At 40.9% G+C, this 19487-nt stretch overlaps 1 protein-coding gene and 1 non-coding gene across 2 annotated transcripts in view; both read right to left on the reverse strand.

Moving 5' to 3' along the window:
• The window catches only part of NFIB (nuclear factor I B), a 619654-nt gene that overhangs the window by 482411 nt on the left and 117756 nt on the right, over positions 1-19487 (reverse strand). The gene's annotated exons all lie outside the window — the stretch shown is intronic.
• On the reverse strand, positions 2313-2384 carry TRNAH-GUG. The gene has a single exon. It is a non-coding gene; the product is annotated as a tRNA-His (tRNA).

Here is a 19487-nt window from a genome sequence, read left to right on the forward strand (position 1 = left end):
CTATTGGGTGCCAATGTTATATTTCTACTATATGTCACTGTAGTGAGGGTCTATCCTTTCTATGCTATTGGCAGAGTCAGGATGATTTGGGGCTTTTTCCTGGCTATCCTGGGAATGTAGCCATCCAAGGCAAGAAGGCTTCCCTTTGGGTAGAGACAGAAGAGAGACAACATGAAATGCTCTTCTTATCCAAGCAATTTCTGCCTGTGTCCCTGTGCTTTGAGTCCAACGTGTCGTATTCTGAACCCACAATGCTTTGGGAAGCATTTTTCACAGGGCAGTGAAAATGCAAATTGTGTGGGGTCTGAACTCATAGGTTTGTGGAAGGAGACATCCACTAAATGGTGTGCTCTAGTAATACAGTGGAAAGTATGTGTGGAGGTGGCTCCAGGGCTGGCTGGCATTTCTTCCAAGAGAAGACTGGATTCAAGAGAAGGTAGAGGCTCTGTGTCTCTATACTCATGGACATAGATGATTAGTCCAGTGATGAACACCTGACCAAAGCCAAGCCAATCAGATCCTTCCCCGGGATTTTTTGAACTGAAACTAAGGGGATCTTCTGCTGAAGGCAAAGCTGTAAGGTATAAAGAACAAAGATTGTTGTTTGGTGCCATGTTTACTGTCATGTAGAGAGGATAAAGGCAATATTCAGAGAAATATGAGATAAGAAATGGAGACTGTGTCCTGAGCATGTTTGATAACCTGATTCCAATTTTTCCTAAGGTCCAACTATACTCATTCCTGGGTACTTGCCTCTCCTTTTCATTACAGCAGTTTGTGTTGGGTTCCTGGCACTTGCAACCACAGAGTTCTGACTCCTGTTATCTTTTTCCTTAAATTATTAATTTATTGCAATTTCAGTATTTTCATAAAATACAAATAACTTTAGATGGGCTTATTCTGTAAGCTGCTTTTAACTAATGAACAACTACAATTCTACTGTCTTCTTGGAAGCATTATTAATCCTAGCCTGATGAGAAGGCCTCTCAGACTTGAAGCAGAGCCTAGCCTAGACAAGATCCTTTGGGAAAAGTCAGGAGGATTTGTGGAATACCTAGCTGGGGTGGGGATTGGAGAACAAACCGTAGGAGGAAGAGAAAGAGACCTCAAGTGGAAATGGTCTTGGAAATGAGACTAGCAGGAGACTATAAACACATTTTGCTTACTTCATGATAATCTGAGGCCAACCTTTTGTGGCCTATAATCACAGACTGTTCTTTTTTTTGAGAGGGAAGAGGTTGATATTTATTGCCGTTTTTTTCCCAGACTATTATTTCTAGGCATTCAATGACTCTGAAAGAACTTGAACAGATTCTGTGCCTATCCTCTGCACAAATTTTTATTTGATTTTTTTTTTTCAGTATTATATAAATAACAAACATGAATTTGTGCTAGGCCATCTGTGAAACAAAGGTTAGAGGCACTAAAAAGTGCCATCTAGTGATTCCTTATTTAAAACATGGCAGGCTATAATTTTAGGGCAGTAAAACCTCATTATAACATACTTATATTTGACATTTTCAGGCTGTATTGTTCATGTTTTTAAGTCCTGGAGAAAGGCCCATTAAAACCATGTTACACACATTAATTCAACATTTAGCCATTTATAATACAAACCTCAGTCTTTTGGAAAATGTCACTAAAAAAGTTTCACCATATATGGACATTATTTATTGCTTGAGCCCCATTGTCTACTTATAATATTCCCTTTATCAGACCCAAATGCCCACTTCAGAGATTTTCGTTTTGAGCAACAACTGGCTCCTTACATTATCCAATGATGCAGGAAAGTTAAATTACAGCCAGTTCATATCATAGAAACAAAATGTTTCCTGCAATTACTGATAAGGGAGAGTTCATTTTCTCTCTGTCATCCTGAAAAACAACCTCCTAACAACAATTCATGCCTGGTTAAACAGGATTTCCACATCTACTGCTGACATCTTTCCAAATAATTCGGGGTTGTTATTACTGTACAGCCCTGGCAAGGCTCAAAAGCAAGCAGACTTGACGAGGCTGCTCAAAGCAGGGCTTAAGTAGTTGTAATTAATAATAATTACATGCCCACTGCACTCCAGTTTTATCATATTATCCGTCAATGCAAATAAAAAAATCCACACACAACATGCTTGCAACAGGATTAGTGCATTAATAAAGCCACTGTGTATATGTCATCTCTTTAAAGTTTCAAATATTTGCAGTGTTTTCAGCTTTATTCATTTTCATCATTGTATGTCTGCCTGCAAAATGTTGAGTGAATGCTCTAGAGCTTGAGACCAGAGTTGTTCCCTTCCAAAAGCCTTCTCTCCTTCTGCCGTGACTCGGATTCGAACCGAGGTTGCTGCGGCCACAACACAGAGTACTAACCACTATACGATCACGGCAAGCTATAGGAGAGCTGAAAGCTTGGCTTCCTTTAAGAACCATTGGAATATTAAAATTTGTGGAAACACTGCCATCTGTTGTCTAAATATATACAGTCTCTTAATAATGAGGAAGAGGAATTATGTTTCAGTCATCTCTAATTACTTAGAGGAACAATCAAAAAGTGCCTTAAAATGAAACCAATAATGTCTTCTTGGCTGAATGGGAAATTTGCATTAGGTTAGGATTCACTGGATTCATGGTCACGGAAATGATGCTTAAGATAACAAGACTAAGAGAAATTAGACCGTTGACTCATGCATTCTACTCTTAAACCGTAATGAATCTAGATTCTCCCACCCTCAGCCACCACCACCAACTATGCTGCACTGAATGACATATGGACCTGTGCCTCTTTTGTAGTTTCTCCACCACTAGTCTCCACGAGTAGGGTCCGACTCGATGGCACATAATGATAACAAGTCTTATTTCCATAGGCTTAAGCAGTGCAACTATACAATATATGGCAAGAACAAGATGGCCCAAGGACAGGGGAGAATCAGAAAGATGCATCTCTCCTATTCAAAGAAGCTAGAGTGAGTATATCCCGGCGGAGAAAACCAGTCCTTACCTCAAACCCATTTATCCCTAAAGCTATTTTTTCCTCCAGAAATATATGGGTCTTAAAGCCACAATCATGTCAAAAAGAAAAGCTCCCAATAACATTAACAACTCACCACACAAAGAAACTGGAATATTCCATACCAAATAAACTTCCTGGGGTGGGGGGCGGGGAGGAAATTATTATAAATTTCCTTGTTCAAATTAATATGTAGAAAACATTCTTAAAACTGAAAACTTTCAAAGAAAATACGGAAAAATCTATAGCAAATCAATAGATCATTATCCACGTGGTTCCTTTAAGCCCGGTAAAAAGAGTGGAGCTGGGAGCAGCTGGGGCTAGGTGGCACTGTGTATGGGGTGGCAAGAACCTACTCCATCTGTAGAGTTGGTGCCAATGCCTTTGTGCTTCTGGAAGGGGGATCTCCCAGAAGATGAAAGCTAAGACACAAATGGTCATTCTCTCCCTTTCCTCTGGTCATCTGTAGTCCCTTCTGTCTTCCTTCAAACTCTCACAAATGCCTTTCCCTTTCCCTTTTTATGCAACCTTCTATGGTTGCATAGAAGAGGAATGGCCTGGTACTTGAGCAATGTGTATTCTGTGCTGGAAAGTACCCTCTGGGCCCAAGAAGAATACAGGTGGGTGAGTCTGGTAAGAGGTCACTGTGGCAATGGGGCAAAGAGCTGGTTTAGTAAGGATTAGTTTTTCAAAGATCAGTCATTTGTGCTCTATATTCATAATTTTTGCCATAGGGACACACCACCTGAACAATAAAAATAATAATATTTTTCTTTAAATCAACTCACAGAGTACAGGCTGTGGAGTCAGAATGCCTGGATTCCAATTCTCATAGTCACTTACTAACTGGAGGATGTCAGTTTACTTATTTAACTTCTGTGCCTCAGTTTTCCAATGTGTAAAATGGACATAATAAGGGCATCTACCTCATAAGATTGTTGTGAGGATTAAATAGGTAAATATATGTTAAAAGCTTAGAATAGTTTCGTCATATAATAAGCACTGTAGAAATGATAGCTCTCTTATTATTATTTAAGTAAATATATTTACAATTGAAATTTTAAAACATCACCAAATATTTTAAAAACACAGTATCACATTTCATAAATAGAGGCTATTATAAAAGAAAATGTGAAAACAAAACAATGGGATTAGGTTCTAGCAATATACTCTGAACTCTGAGTCCAAGATCTGCTCTGTGTTGATAAAGAAGGTGACCATGACTCACCAGACTGACTGAAAGAGATTTTAAAAAAGGAATAACTTTCTCTTCACAGGATTCAATACTATTAAATGCCATAATTATTAAAACCAAAAAGCCAAACCCCATTGCCCTGGATTCCATTCTGATGCACAGTGACCCTATACCAAAACCAAACCAAACTCACTGCCACTGAGTCAATTCCAACTTATAGCAATGGCCATTGGGTTTCTAAGGCCCTAAATCTGCACAGAAGTAGCCTGTCACATCTTTCTCCTGCTGAGCAGCTGGTGGGTTGCAATCGCCAATCTTTCTTTTAGCAGCCAAGCACAACCACTGTACCACAATTACACACATTGTCTCCTCTAGTCTCTAGGTCATGTCATATGATGATCCCCAAATTTTAGTGGCTTAGAATGATGAAGGTTTTCCCTTAATTGCATCCAAGTCTGTAGCAAGGACCTGCTTATTGTCTTCTTACTCAAGGACCCAGGCTAAGGGAGCAGCTACTCTCAAGAATGTTGTAGCAGGAAGAGAGCTCTGGAGTGACTGGAAACAGCAACTAAAAGCTCTTCTCACAACTCATTGGTTAGAACTGGTCACATGATTCCATCAGTGACAAAAGTATCAGAAAGTGTCATCCTGCCATGCACCTAGAGGGCAGAAAGTTGAAAATACAGGCATGCATTATTTAATGTCTACTTTTTTTTTTTTTTGATACCTTGTGAAATAAGACATTATGCCATTTGAATGTTGCGTGAACACCATGTTATAGAGTCACTCCCTGTACAACCTGTAGTTAAATTTCCTTAAAGCCTATTATATTAAAACCTTATTGATACCCGACACACAAAGCCCAAGAGCAATATCCACTGGAAATATCCACCAGGTGTGTGGCTGGGCCAGGGAGTGTGTGTGTGTGTGTGTGTGGGGGGGGACAGGTGGGGCCTGCACTAGCAGAGGCATGGGGTGGTGGCCGTGGGATGGGGTATGTGGGTGCTGGGAGTGTGGCTGGCAACAGTGACCCTGGCTGCCAGTGCCCTGTTGGTACAGCTACTTATTTCCTGATTATGTGTGGCTGCTACCACTCTGCCCAAGCCAGCAGCCCAGGAGTGCTCCAGGTCTGGCTGATGTTCCTAGCACTGGTGATGAGGGAGGAGCCCCCAACAGGGCACTGGCAGCCAGGGTCACTGGTAGACCTGTGGTAGAGGAGGTGCTGTGGAGTTTGGAATGTGCCCCGGAGCCCTGCTGCCCCTTCACTCTGAGGTTTGGGTCTTTATAACCATTTTGGGCAAATAATAAACAAAAGGAGAGCTGCTCTCCTTTAACAACAACAACAAAAATAACACCTTATGGGACCACAGGTGGATATTCAGTCAGACATGGCCCAAAGGGACATTAAGTGATGCATACCGAATTTGTTGAACCACATTAATGACTTCCAGCCATACCATTCTTGGGAAACCCCAGCTTGGAGAAGTCTGGGAGACTGCATGCCTAAAGGCAGGCATGATTGGGGAATAACAACTCTGAACACTGTAGAGAGGCCCAGCCTCTGAGGGGTATTCACCAGGTAAGGCTGTTCTTTCAAGTCTATGTGAATTTCTCCTGTAGATGAAGGTTGCCCTTCATCTTGTAGATTGACTCTGAAATGTTCTCAAGGAACTCTGGTGGTGTAGTGAGTAAGGCATGTGGCTGCTAACCAGAGGTTGGTGGTTCAAACCCACCTCCTGCTCCACAGGAGGAAGATGAGGCAATCTACTTCCATAAAGCCTTGGAAACCCAATAAAGGTTGCTTGGAAACCCAATGGGAGTTGAATCGACTGGATGGCAGTGTGTTTGGTTTGATTAGAGTGGGAAGAGTTTTTGAACAATTACCAAGCTCTTACACTGCTTATTTACTATGTTCTTGGAGATATGCATTCAGACTTCTTCCAGGAGAACCAATACCCATGACCCACTTAATGGAATCAAAACATAGCTTCTCATGGCATTTCCAATTTCTTTGCAATCTGTTGTTGTTGTTGTTATGTGCCGTCGAGTGGACCCAACTCATAGCGACCCCTCCTTGGGTTTCCGAGGCAGTATCACCACAGAAGTAGATTGCCCAACTTTCCTTCCGAGGAGTGGCTGGTAGGTTTGAACTGCCAGCCTGCTGGTTAGCAGTCAGGTGCTTTAGGAACTATGCTACCAGAGCTCCTTCTTTGCAATCTACTACCTGGTTATTATTTTTCTGATTGTGCTATGTCAACATTAACATTGTTATCATTTTCCCACCAATTTGTTAATCTTTTATAAATACTTGTTGGGGACCTACTAGAATCCAGTCATTTTGCTGGATCTTAAGGATTCGACGGAGAACAAGACAGATATGGATCATGATTTCATGCAATTAACAGTCTAGTCAGAGATAAAGATGAATAAACGTATATTGTACGAGCTGAGCTGAGTGCTATGGATATTCACGTTTTTGTTGTGGAGTTGGCCCCTGATTCATGGCTATGGCAACCCCATGTGTTAAAGCAGAACTGAGCGCCATACTGTTTTCTTAGCTGAAATCTTTTTGGAAGCAGTTCTCTAGGCCTTTCTTCTACAGAGCCACAGGGCAGGTTTGAATGACCAACCTTTAGGTTAGCAGCCTATTGCAAACCAATTGCACCACCCAGGTTCCTTGGCTGCCAGGGAAAGGAACAGATAAGGTTTTCAAACTTAATTAAAGTGGAGAAAGGGAAGGCATGGCACTTGAGAGAAGGGGAAGAGAGACTATCAGCCTGGTTTGCCTGATTCTAGTCACTTCTTCACCCCTTCTACCTGTGTGACCTGTGATAGTCACTTACCCTCTCTGGGTCTCTATTTCATCATCAGAAAATTAAGGGGAATTGAACTAGATGAGCTCTCAGATTCTTCACATCTCTAAGCTAATATAATTTAATTAAGAGAAATACATTCACACACAAGAGCCGCATAGAAAAATTTTGGAGGGGGGCAAAATAAAACGGGACAGTCTAGCAGCTATTATAGCTATCTTTCTTTTTCTTCCCCCCTTAAATCTGCAGAAGTGGTCTTTTGTCACCTGCTCAATTTGCCAGCCTTCTTATTTCCTTGCCTATGGCATACTGTTTTAAGTACATGAAGCTGTATGAGTTGTATGAGTGATTTAAGTTGGGTGTAAAGAAGAATTTCCTGCTGTTGAACTCTGGAATTCATTTCTGAGGAAGATTGTGGCTTTTCCTCTTCAGGACATCGTTAAAAATAAGACTGGCCCTAACCAGCATCTCAGTTGTTTGATGCCATGGAGCAGCGGCCTTCCGGTATCTCCTCTGGCTGCTTGACTCAAGATACTCCATCTGATGGAGTTGTTATTGTCTCTGGTTATTCATAATGGAGTTTAACAGAGGACGGGGGCTGACAAGAGGGTACCAGGATGAGAGGAGGCCCCCACCTCCCAGCTGAGTCCTACAAAAACAGACTGGAACCTCCAGTGTCTCCACGCCCACCTCTTTTCCCAGACTAGGCTCTGTTTTCTCCGCATCATCCCTCTTCTCAGTTTGTCTCCTGCCTCAGTGGGGGTAGGGAAATGACAGTCAGATCCATCACTGGGCTGGAGGCCAAGAGTGGCAATCCGTGGGGCTGGGGCTGGCCCTGTGCCCAGTCCTCAGACAAAGACAGGTTGGGAACCCCCTGCGAAGCAGCCTTGGCGTCCCCTCCTACCAGAGTCCTGCCTCCAGGCGGGCCCAGCCAGCCAGGACCTCAAAGGGGCCTTCAAACTACCTCTTTCTTGTGTTCTTTCTAGGTTACAAACCCACCCCACACCCACACCAGTGAGCAGTGTGTGTATGTTTGTGTATGTGTGTGTGTGTGTGTGAGAGAGAGAGAGAGAGAGAGAGAATCCAAGAGTGCTGGACAATTTCGTCCATGTAAGGGGACCAAGGATTGCTCATACACGTGCCTGGGAATAAATCATATTAAGGAAAAATATGGTTAGAAGAGCGGAGGGAGCGAGAGCAAATGATAACTCCAGATTCCAAACTTCCAAGATGCCACCTTCATCATGAAGGATCCTGACAGCCATGGTCTTTGTTGTTGTTGTTGTTGCGTGCCATCGAGTCAGCCCAACTCATAGCGACCCCTCCTTGGGTTTTCGAGGCAGTATCACTACGGAAGTAGGATTGCCCAACCTTCCTTCCGAGGAGTGGCTGGTGAGTTTGAACCACCAGCCGTCTGGTTAGCAGGCAAGTGACTTAGCCACTATGCTACCAGAGCTCCTATCTGACCATTTTAATGTTTGCTGCACACTATCTGAAAAATCTTTGATCCTGTGAAATCACAAAACACTAGAGAAAATGCATTATTTTCAGAATGCTTGTACCACAAAATGTTTTAACAGTTTACATTTCCAAGAGTAAACTGCCTGGAGTGATTTTCCCCCTTGCTTATTAATGAATTCTGTTTAACCAAGTCAGAAATCTAGCTGTGGGGAAGGCTGGAATGGTGGTGGTGGGGGAAGGGCTGTTGGTTGGTGGTTTCATTTTAATTTTTTTTGCCTGAAGGCACCATTAGAAAACTCCAGATGCAAAGCTTTCTAATAGAATTCCCCATCTGATGCAGCCCTCTGGAATAGGAGGACCTAACCTTTACGATCTGGCAGGCCAGGCCCCTATTTGGAAACCTTATGAGGGGGGCTGATCCATTAATGCTAATGTGCAAACTAGGAGCACCCGAGAACAGCTGAAGGCCTGGGGCAGTGGAGAGCTGGGGCTCTGCACAGAGGGAAAGTGGTGGCAATGGGACACCCAGAGGAGATGGTAGTCAGGTAGAAGAGGGATCACCTAATAGTGGAGAGCCAGGGAATGCCCCCAGGGATATGTTTTCTTTTCTAGTCACAGAAAGAAGCTGAGGTTTTAAGGAAAGGATGTGTTGGCAGGAAGGGAACCAATTGTTGCCAGTTGCCATCCATTCAGCTCTGACTCTTGATGACCTTAGGTATAAACGAAAAACGTTGCCTGGTCCTGTGCCATCTTCATGCCTGTTAGTAAGTTTGAGTCCATTGCTGCAGCTATAGTGTCAATTCATCTCATGGAGGATTTCTGTTGATTTTGTTGGGCTTCCACTTTACCAAACATGATGTCCCTTTCTAGCAACTGGTCTTTTCTGATGACGTGTTCAAAGTGAGTTGAAGTGTTGTCATCCTGGCTTCTAAGAAACATTCAGACTGTAACATTAACATTCCAGATTTATGGTCACCAATGTTATGGATGAGTTTAGATTAGTTCTCACCAATCACAGTGGAGCTGCTTAGAGAAGCATCTCCATAGGTTCCTGGAGAGGGCCTAAGGCTGATAACCTTGGGCAATCTACTTCCGTAGTGATACTGCCTCAGAAACCCAAGGAGGGGTCACTATGAGTCCGGTCGACTCAATGGCACATAACAACAACAGCATGCTTAAGTGTCCATTAAAAAAGGGATAATGATGACATCGATTTTTATAGGATTATTATGAATATTAAATAAATATGTAACATATTTAAAAGAGTACCTGATACATAGTAAGTGATTAATAAATATTAGATGTTTTGGTCAAAACATACATGGTGGTGAGCTGCTCTGAGCCTTAGGCCAGAACTGGGGATCTGGGGTAGGTGTCAGGAGAGCAGACATATGCCAGGACCTAGAGCCGGCCTGGGGTTACTAACCGGCCTCTGTTTATGATAATAAGTGGGATCAGGGCCAAGTGGTTACTTGGACACCAGAAGGAAATGTACTTCAGGGTCTGGACAGGTGCTCCCAATTCCACAGACAGGGACAGGACTGGGATACATGCTAGGAATTAAGTAGAGAGGCAGAGAGACACAGCATTAGAAACAAGAAGGCCCTAAAAGCAGAGGCAGTTTGCCGCAATTTTGTGCTGCCATGTTGTCCCTTCTGCCTTATTGTTAGTTGCCATCAAGTCAGCCCTCAACTCCCGGCAACCCCATGCACAACAGAACAAAATGCTTTTCAGTCCTGCCTTATCCCCATGATCAGTTGTGGACTGAATGAACCACTGTAATCCTTAGGGTTTTCACTGGCTGATTTTTGGAAGCAGATCACCAGGCCTCTCTTCTTACTCTGTCTTAATCTACAAACTCCGCTGAACACTGTTAAATATCACAGCAACAAACAAGCCTTCACTGAAAGACAGATGGTGGCTATGCATATTTGACTTAATTTTGTCAGGAGGTAAGTGTGGACACAGAAAGAAACAAGCTTTAGAGTGGGAGTTGGAGGGAGAAGGGGAAGTTGAGACATGTAGAAGCCAGAAACCATTTCGCAAAGCCATCCTGTATAATAGGATGATCAAGAAACTTGGCTCACCAGTTGGGCCTAATCGTTGTCTAGATCTGTGTGGTGGAGTGGTGATGATGAGTTCACTCTCACAGTGCCTGAGCTCTCACATGTATGAGGTACTTGACCCTAGTTGGGTGAGTGGGGGCACTCTAAGGCCACAGCCACAGACCTCTACAAGGGGTGAGCTATGACTTATTCATCTTTCCATCTTCCACAACACTTAACCTTAGTGCCCAGTATAGGATATGGGTTCACGTGATTACAATTTCTTTTTAGAAGTTTGGTTCGGTCTTAGAACTACAGAGTGAACTGCAACATACTTAAGAGCTCTTGAATTGGTGTCTTTTTCTTATCTTTAGGTCCTTTATTATCGATGAATTTAATTTTGTCTTTTCTCAAATACATTTCATGGGTATAATTGGTATATATAAACTCACTGCAGTGGAGTTGATGTTGGCTCATAGCGACCCCACCTTGGGTTTCCAAGGCAGTATCTCTATGAAAGTAGATTGTCCAACCTTCCTTCCGAGGAGTGGCTGGTGGGTTTGAACCGCCAGCTTTCTGGTTAGCAGTCAAGTGCCTCAGGCACTACGCTACCAGAGCTTGTTCATATATATATATATATATATATATATATAAATATAAAAAAGTCTTAGGCAGTATACTACCAGAGCTTATATGTGTGTGTGTGTAAAAGCTTCTTCTTATATATTTATCAAAGCTCTGATGGTGTAGGGCCTGAGGCATTTGATTGCTAACCAGAAAGCTGACGATTCAAACCCACCAGCCACTCCTCAGAAGAAAGGTTGGGCAGTCTACTTCCATAGAGATACTGCCTCGGAAACCCAAGGGGGGGTTGCTATCAGTCGGGTCCAACTCAACAGCATGTAACGACAATAACAACAACAACAACATACACACACACACACACACACACACGCACATATACCAATAAGAGCTCTGATGGCATAGTGCCTAAGGCAATCTACTTCCGTAAAGATAACACCTTGGAAACCCAAGGAGGGGTCACTATGAGTCGAATCAACTCGATGGCAGTGATTTTGGCTTTTTATGGTTATGTGTGTGTGTGTGTGTGTGTGTGTATTTATTTATATATATATGTTATTGTTGTTGTTATGTGCCGTCAAGTCAGACACGACTCATAGCGACCCCTCCTTGGGTTTCCGAGGCAGTATCACTATGGAAGTAGATTGCCTCATCTTCCTTCCGAGGAGTGGCTAGTGGGTTTGAGCTGCCAGCCTTCTGGTTAGCAGTCAAGTGCCTTAGGCACTACACTACCAGAGCTCCTATCTATCTATCTATCTATCTATCTATCAAAATTCTAATCTTCTCTATGAACGTCCACAGTCGCCAGGACTTCAAGCTCTTCAACTTTCAGGCTCCTGCTTTAAGTGCGGCTGTGAAATGAACAAGCATTTCATCACACATCAGGAAAGGATTGCTCTCCAACTGATCAGACCTGGGTAAAGCTGGCAGTTAGAAATATGGAAAAATGCCATTAGCATCCTCTTGCCTCAGTTCTTCAGTATGGAGGGGGAAGAGAGAAGAAGAAGAAGAGGAAGAGGAGGAAGGGAAAGCGGAAGGAGGAGGAGGAGCAGCAGAAGCAGCTAGGAACCAGATAGTCCAATGGAATGAACACAGAATGAGCACTACATCACCTATTAATATTTTGCTCTACTTTGTTCAAGATGAAGTGTATAATCTGGCAACCTTCCTTTAACTCCTTTGCCTCACTGGCTTTAAAAAGAATGATAAAGCTGCTCCTTGCCTACTACCTGAAGTGGTTAAGAGAAAAATGTGAAATATTTAAAAGAATTTGAAAGCTGTTGCATAAAATATACAACTGCAATGATTCTTGCTATTATCATCAGTATGATCACCAGTACTGATGTGGAAGATAGACATGAAGTTTATAAGATGAAGCCAGATTTCTGCCCTAGGTAACTCTAGAACCATCAAGACATCTTAGATGAAAAACCTGGTCCCTTGACAGCTTCTCTTTAGTTAGTATCAATTCTTAGAGGGGGCTGGGAAATAAAAAAGAGAAAGAAAACAAAACAACAACAACAAAAAGAAGGGAAAACTAGCCTAATTGTGTGCACAATAAACTATTCATTAGCAAGCTAAATAGCAACAACATTTAATAACCTATAGTGCCTTGTGGAAAACCAAGGCATTGCCAAAAGTAATTGAAGTTTGTGATTCTCCAAACTGTTATATAAAGCAAGGTTTGGCAAGGCTCAGTGGGTCTGCACCAATTTTAATTGCATTTTAAAAATGCAGGATGGAGATTGCATTCCTCTGCTTGTTATTTGTGCAGTGAAATCCCTTTATAGTGAACTTGCTGGTGGTGAAACCTTATGCAGCGATTTTAAAGTTCAAAGCATGTGGGACCCATCTATATCAAAGGGCCAGGCTTTACTTTTTGACCTTTTCTTAACAGATTAATTGCCAGTTGCATACAATCCCAATTCTTTCTTTTTTTTCTGCCTGACTGTCAAACATTTAATGTGACAGCCTGAATCCTTCTTACTACCCCAAAGAACTACTCTGGGGTCATGATGGACTTGACATTAGGAGGGGTTCTCCCCTGCACAGGACGACTGAATGGGCTCTGGAGAAAATCACAAAGTAGCCATACTTGTGTGAGGAATCAGTGGAAGTTGCCATATGCATCCCCACGCCTAAACACCTCGAGACCATCAAATCTACACAGTGAATTTAGTAGACTTTTGTACAGTACATGTAAGACAGGCAACTATGATTATAATACCCTCATAATTACTGCGGGACTTCTCTACTCCCCTGCAATTTTCCACAAATAAGCATTGTGAGGATGGTGCAGGACTGGGCAGTGTTTTGTTCTGTATATGTTGATTCAGGGTCACTATGAATCTGAACGGACTCGGAGGCACCTAACAGCAACAAATATTGAAAAATAGCTATTATTTGTTGAACATATATTATGCAACAGGCACTGTGCTAAACATTTCACAATACGTAGCTCATTTAATCCTCACCAGGACCTCAGGCATTGTTACTTTTCTCCATGTTACGAAGATGCAGAGTTTGTTTAGGCAGTTGTTTAGGACCACACAGCCAGAGCCACCAGAGCTAGGATTCAAACCTAGAAGGCAGATGATGCTGGGTCGCCCCTGCTTAACCACCACATTCCACTGCCATGCTCTTTTATGCAGGGCTATTGCCCATGTGTGGCATTTCCCAACTGTCTCCATTAAAATCTCTGCCCCCTGGGTCATACCAGGGAACTCTGGTGGCATAGTGCCTAAGGCATTTGACTGCTTACCAGAAGGCTGGTGGTTCAAACGCACCAGCCACTCCTTGGAAGGAAGATTGGGCAATCTACTTCCATAGTGATACTGCCTCGGAAACCCAAGGAGGAGTTGCTATGAGTCGGGTCCGGCTAGACAGCAGTCAGTTTGGTTTTGGTTCAGGGTCATATCAAATGGGAATCTAGATCTCTGTGTTTTAGTTTCCTACCCTGTAAAACAGGGTCAATTCCACAGGGAGGTGTTGTGAGGATCAAATGAGAATGAATGAAAAAGACATATGGGAAAATTCAAATAATATACAATCACGAGCTATTATTTTTATTATTAATAATGGTAATAATCACATTTACAACTACAAAACCATTACTTTTTTCTGGTATAGTGTTTGCAATCTACCAGAGGTGGTTTCATGCAGTATTTCCGTCTAGACCTGCCTGTGCCTCAGCCAATTGTTTTTGCTGTGGCAGACAAGCCTTTCAGAAACCTTTAAATCCCCACCATCCTGTGACTCTTCTGCCTAAATGTGATGTTGACTCTGCCTTCCCAAAATAAATAATGGAATCTATTATATAGGAGATAGACTCACATAACTTTGAGAAATGGAACTCAGAGATATATAACTAGTAATGGCAAAGCTGGGACTAATTGGTCTACCAAAGCCTTTTATTTTTCTTCTTCTGTGCAAAACAGATTATCACTTTCTCTCTCTTCCTTGGCAATATCATGCCACTAATCTCCACCTCCCTCCCCATGTTCAACTCTTACTCCCTATAAGTAGACTCTCAAGCCAATTACTCTACCTTCAGTGACTCTCCGATGGCACAATCCCATGTCCCTAGTTAGCTCTTCACTCTCCTCACTGAATGTCAGGTGACAGGAAGCTATGGATATAGAGTTTCAAAAGTTATAAGCATATGGTAGTTGTTGAATTCTGAGAATGGATGAACATTCCAAATAAGAGTAAATTATCCCCAAAATTATATTCAACCTTATGTCAGAGAAGATGATTTGTTTTCATATTCAGATGTTGGAAAACTTAGAAATGTAACCAGGGAAAAAACCCAGAGGACCCAGTTATCATTTCCTTATGTAGGTATTTAACATTTACCAAATTTTGTCCTTCTTCTCATTTACTCTTTATTTTTAAAAAAATGTAAAATATATCAGAAGAGAATAAAAACCATATGTACATGAAAATCCATATAAGCTCAAACAAATTTTGACTGTGTAAGTCCCCACTATTCATCTCTCTGCCTTTTCTCAGAAGCAGCCAATATCTTCACTATTGTTGTAATTATTACCTTGTTTTTCTTTACTGCTTTACTACCAGTATGTGCATTCCTCAACAATAAATTGCTTAATTTTGACTGTTTTGGAACTATGAATAAATGGAGCAATACAGTATACATTCTTTTGGGGCTTGCTTCTTTTGCTCATTATAGTTTGTGAACTTTATCCATATTGATGTAAATAGCTGTAGTTTGCTCATTTTCAATGCTTTATACTGCTTTTTTTTTTTTTTTTTTTTTAAAGGCATTCTAGTGGCACTGTGGTTAAGACATTGGGCTACTAAGAAAAAGGTCGGTGGTTTGAACCCATAAGCCACCCTGAAGGAGAAAGATGAGGCAGTCTGCTTCTGTAAAGATCTACAGCTTTGGAAATGCTCCAGGGGTCACTATGAGTCAGAATCGATTTGATGGCAGTGGGTTTGATTATAGTGCTTTTTAGGTGCCCTGGTAGTACAATGGTTAAGTGTTCAGCTGCTAACAGAAAAATTGGGTATTCAAACACACAAGCCACTCTGTGGGAGAAAAGACCTAGTGATCTGCTCCTGTAAAGCTTGTGTTGTTGTTGTTGTTGTTGTTAGGTGCCATTGAGTAAACTCTGACTCATAGCAACCCTGTGTACAACGGGACAAAACACTACCCAGTCCTGTGATATTCTCACAATCCTTGTAATGCTTGAGCCCATCAATGCAGCCACTGTATTAATCCATCTTGTTGAGGGTCTTTCCCTTTTTCACTGACCCTCTACTTTACCAAGCATGATATCCTTCTCCAGGGACTGGTCTCTTCTGACAATATGACCAAAATATTTGAGACAAAGTCTGGCCATTCTCATGTCTAAGAAGCTTTCTTCCTGCACTTCTTCCAGGACATATTTGTTTGCTCTTCTGACAGTCCACGATTTTTCAATATTCTTCACCAACACAATTCAAAGGCATCAACCCTTTTCTGGTCTTCCTTATTCATTGTCCAGCTTTTGCATGCATATGAGGCTATTGAAAATGCCATGTTTTGGGCCAGGAGTGCCTTAGTCTTCAAAGTGGTATCTTCACTCCTTTACATTTTTAAAGAGGTCTTTTGTAGCAGATTTGCCCAGTGCAAAATGCATTGTTTCATTTCTTGACTGATGCTTCCATCAGTGTTGACTGTGGAAACAAGTGAAATTAAATCCCTGACAACCTCAATCTTTCCTTCATTTATCAAGATGTTGCTTGTTGGTCCAATTGTGAGGATTTTTGTTTTATTTATGTTGAGGTGTAACCCATACAGAAGGCTGTAGTCTTTGATCTTCATCAGAAAGTGATTCAAGTCATCTTCATTTTCAACAAAAAACGTTGTGTCATCTGCATATTGCAGGTTGTTAACGAGTCTTCCTCCAATCCTGACGCTATGTTCTTCTTTACATAATCTAGCTTCTGGATTATTTGCTCAGGCTTCAGATAGAATAAATATGTTGAAAGGAAACAACCCTGACATACACCCTTCCTGATTTTAAACTACGCAGTATCCCCTTGTTCTGTTTGCACTACAGCCTCTTGGCCTATGTACAGGTTCTTCATGAGAACAATTAAGTGTCCTGAAATTCTCATTCTTCACTGTGTTATCCGTAATTTGTTATAATCCACACAGTCGAATGCTGTAGTCAATAAAACACAGGTAAACATCTTTCTAATATTCGTTGCCTTCAGCCAAGATACATCTGACATCAGCCAAGATTATACCGTAAAAGTTACATCCTGGGAAACCCTATGAGGTAGTTCTACTTTGTCCTGTATGGTCACTGTGAGTCAATTCAAGGGCACACAAAAACACAGTGCTTTTTTGACCTATTGGTTGCTAGTGTATGGGAATGTAGCTTTTTTTTTTTTTTTTTTTAATATATATTAATGTGTATCTGGTAGCATTGCCAAATCTTCTTGTTAATCTAACTATTTACATATTCTTTTAAGTTTTCTATATTTATCCATATCATCTGCAAATAAAGAGAGTTTGGATCATTTCTTTTACCATTTATTTCTCCTTTGTTTTGTTTTGCTGTCTAGGATGGATAGTACAAGATTGAATAAAAAGAGTGACAGCAGACATTCTAATCTCTTTCTTGATTTAGAAGGAAATGCTCTTGTCATTAAGTATAATATTTGCTGTATATTTTGTAGATATCTTCAACATGTTAAGGAAGTTCCTTGCATTATCAGTAAGCAAAAGAATTTTGATCATAAAGCGATACTGAATTTCAGCAAATAGGTTTTTCTTTTTTGATCTGTTAAGATGATCATCTAATTTTTCTCTAATCTGTCCATATGTACATTAGTTTTCTCATGTTAAACCAACCTTGTACTCCTGAAATAAACTCAATTTAATCATGAGGTATTTTCCTTTTAGAACACTGACAGTTTTGTTTTCTAATATTTTGTTTAAGACTTATGCTATATTCTTGAGTGATATTGGTATAAGACATTAAGATATTATTTATTGTCTTATACTTATTCTTACTTGCTGTTAAGTCAACTCTAATTCAGGATGACCCCATGTACAAGAGAACGAAACATTGCCCAGTGCCGCTTCATCTCCTCAATCCTTGGAATGCCTGAGTCCATTATTTTGACTATGTTGCATGTTGAGTGCTTTCTAACCTAGGGAGTGCATCTTCCAGCACGACATTGGAAAATATTCTGTTCTGATCCATAGGGTTTTCACTGGCTAATTTTTAGGACTAGATCACCAGGCTTTCTTCCTAGTCTGTCTGATTATGGAAGCTCCACTGAAACTTGTCCGCCATGAGTGACCATATTGGTATTTGAAATACCAGTGGCATAGCTCCTAGCATCACAGCAACACACAAACCACCAGAGTACAACAAACTGACAGGTGGTGAATTGTTTTTACTAGCAATATTTAGATTACTTACATATTTACCACTATCTAGTCTCTTTTTTCCTTCTTGCATATCAGATCTTTCATCTGGAAACATTTTACTGATGGCTGAAGAACATTCTTTAGTACTGCCAGTAGAGAGTGTGTTGGTAAGAAAATGCTTCAGATTTTATGTTTCTGAAAATGTCTAGACTTAACCTTCATTTCTGAAGTATAGTTTTTCTGGGTATAGAATTCCAGATTGCCAGTTACTTTCTCTTAGAAGATTAGAATTTTGTTGTACTACTGTCTAGCTTTCATTGTAATTGTTGAGAAACGCACTCTCAGACTGACTGTTACTTCCCAGAAGAACATGTCTTTGCTATTTGCCTGCTTTTAGGTTTATTTCTTTGTTTTGGTTTTGTGTTTTTTGGTTTTCCTTAATTTTTTTTTCCTGTTTTTAGTTTCACTCTAAAGTTTACAAGTGTAGCTTTCTTTTTAATTATACTGTTTGGGCTTTTTGAATCTGTGGGCTGGTATATTTAATCAATTCTGAAAAATCCTCAAATATTTCACTTCAAATACTGCCTCTGCTTATTTCTAGTTTCCCCATATTTCTTGACTATGTTATTCTACGTAACTCCTTCTCATATCACCTACATCTCTAATTTGTATTTATCATTGTTTTTTCACCCTGCTATTTTCTGCATAATTTCTACAGATCTCACTTTCCTTTCACTGATTTTCTTTACAACTGTGGTTAAACAGCTGTCAAATCTATACATTTTGGTATTTTTTTTATTATTATTATTCCTATAAACATCTATAGGAGCTCTGGTAGCATAGTGGCTAAAGCACTTGACTGCTAACCAGAAGGCTGGTGGTTCAAACCCACCAGCCACTCCTCAGAAGGAAGGTTGGGCAATCCTACTTCCGTAGTGATACTGCCTCGGAAACCCAAGGAGGGCTCGCTATGAGTCGGGGCCGACTCGACGGCACATAACAACAACAACAACATAAACATCTATTTATAGTTTGCATGAGCCTATGAAAATTTCTACTTATTTTACACATACAGTAAAATTACTTGAAAATATTTAAGATAATCCTACATTTTTAAAATTGATTTAATGGGCATGGTATAAACATCTGGTCCCATACTAAACAGGTAAATACACTCTGTTTCTTAAGTAAAAAAAATGCTTATTATTATCTAAATTTTCAAACACACACAAGGTTATAGAGAATAATATAAAAAACTCCATGTGCCCATTACTCAGTGTCAACAATTATCAACATCTTAACAATCTTATTTCATGTACTTCCACATATATATTTTAGAAACAATTTCATTGGAGCATTTAAAAGCCAATTCCAGACATTTTACGTCATCTCATCTGAAATGGGAGAGGGACCAGGTCTCCGGGAGCAAGGTAAGCACGGGCGGGCTGGTGCTTACTCACTGATCTGCACTGAACACTTTCCCTTGTTACCCTCCCGA

This window comes from Orycteropus afer, unplaced genomic scaffold (genome assembly GCF_000298275.1).
Source record: "Orycteropus afer afer isolate SDZICR_OR568_19922 unplaced genomic scaffold, OryAfe1.0 scaffold00584, whole genome shotgun sequence".
Taxonomy (NCBI): Eukaryota; Metazoa; Chordata; class Mammalia; order Tubulidentata; family Orycteropodidae; genus Orycteropus; species Orycteropus afer.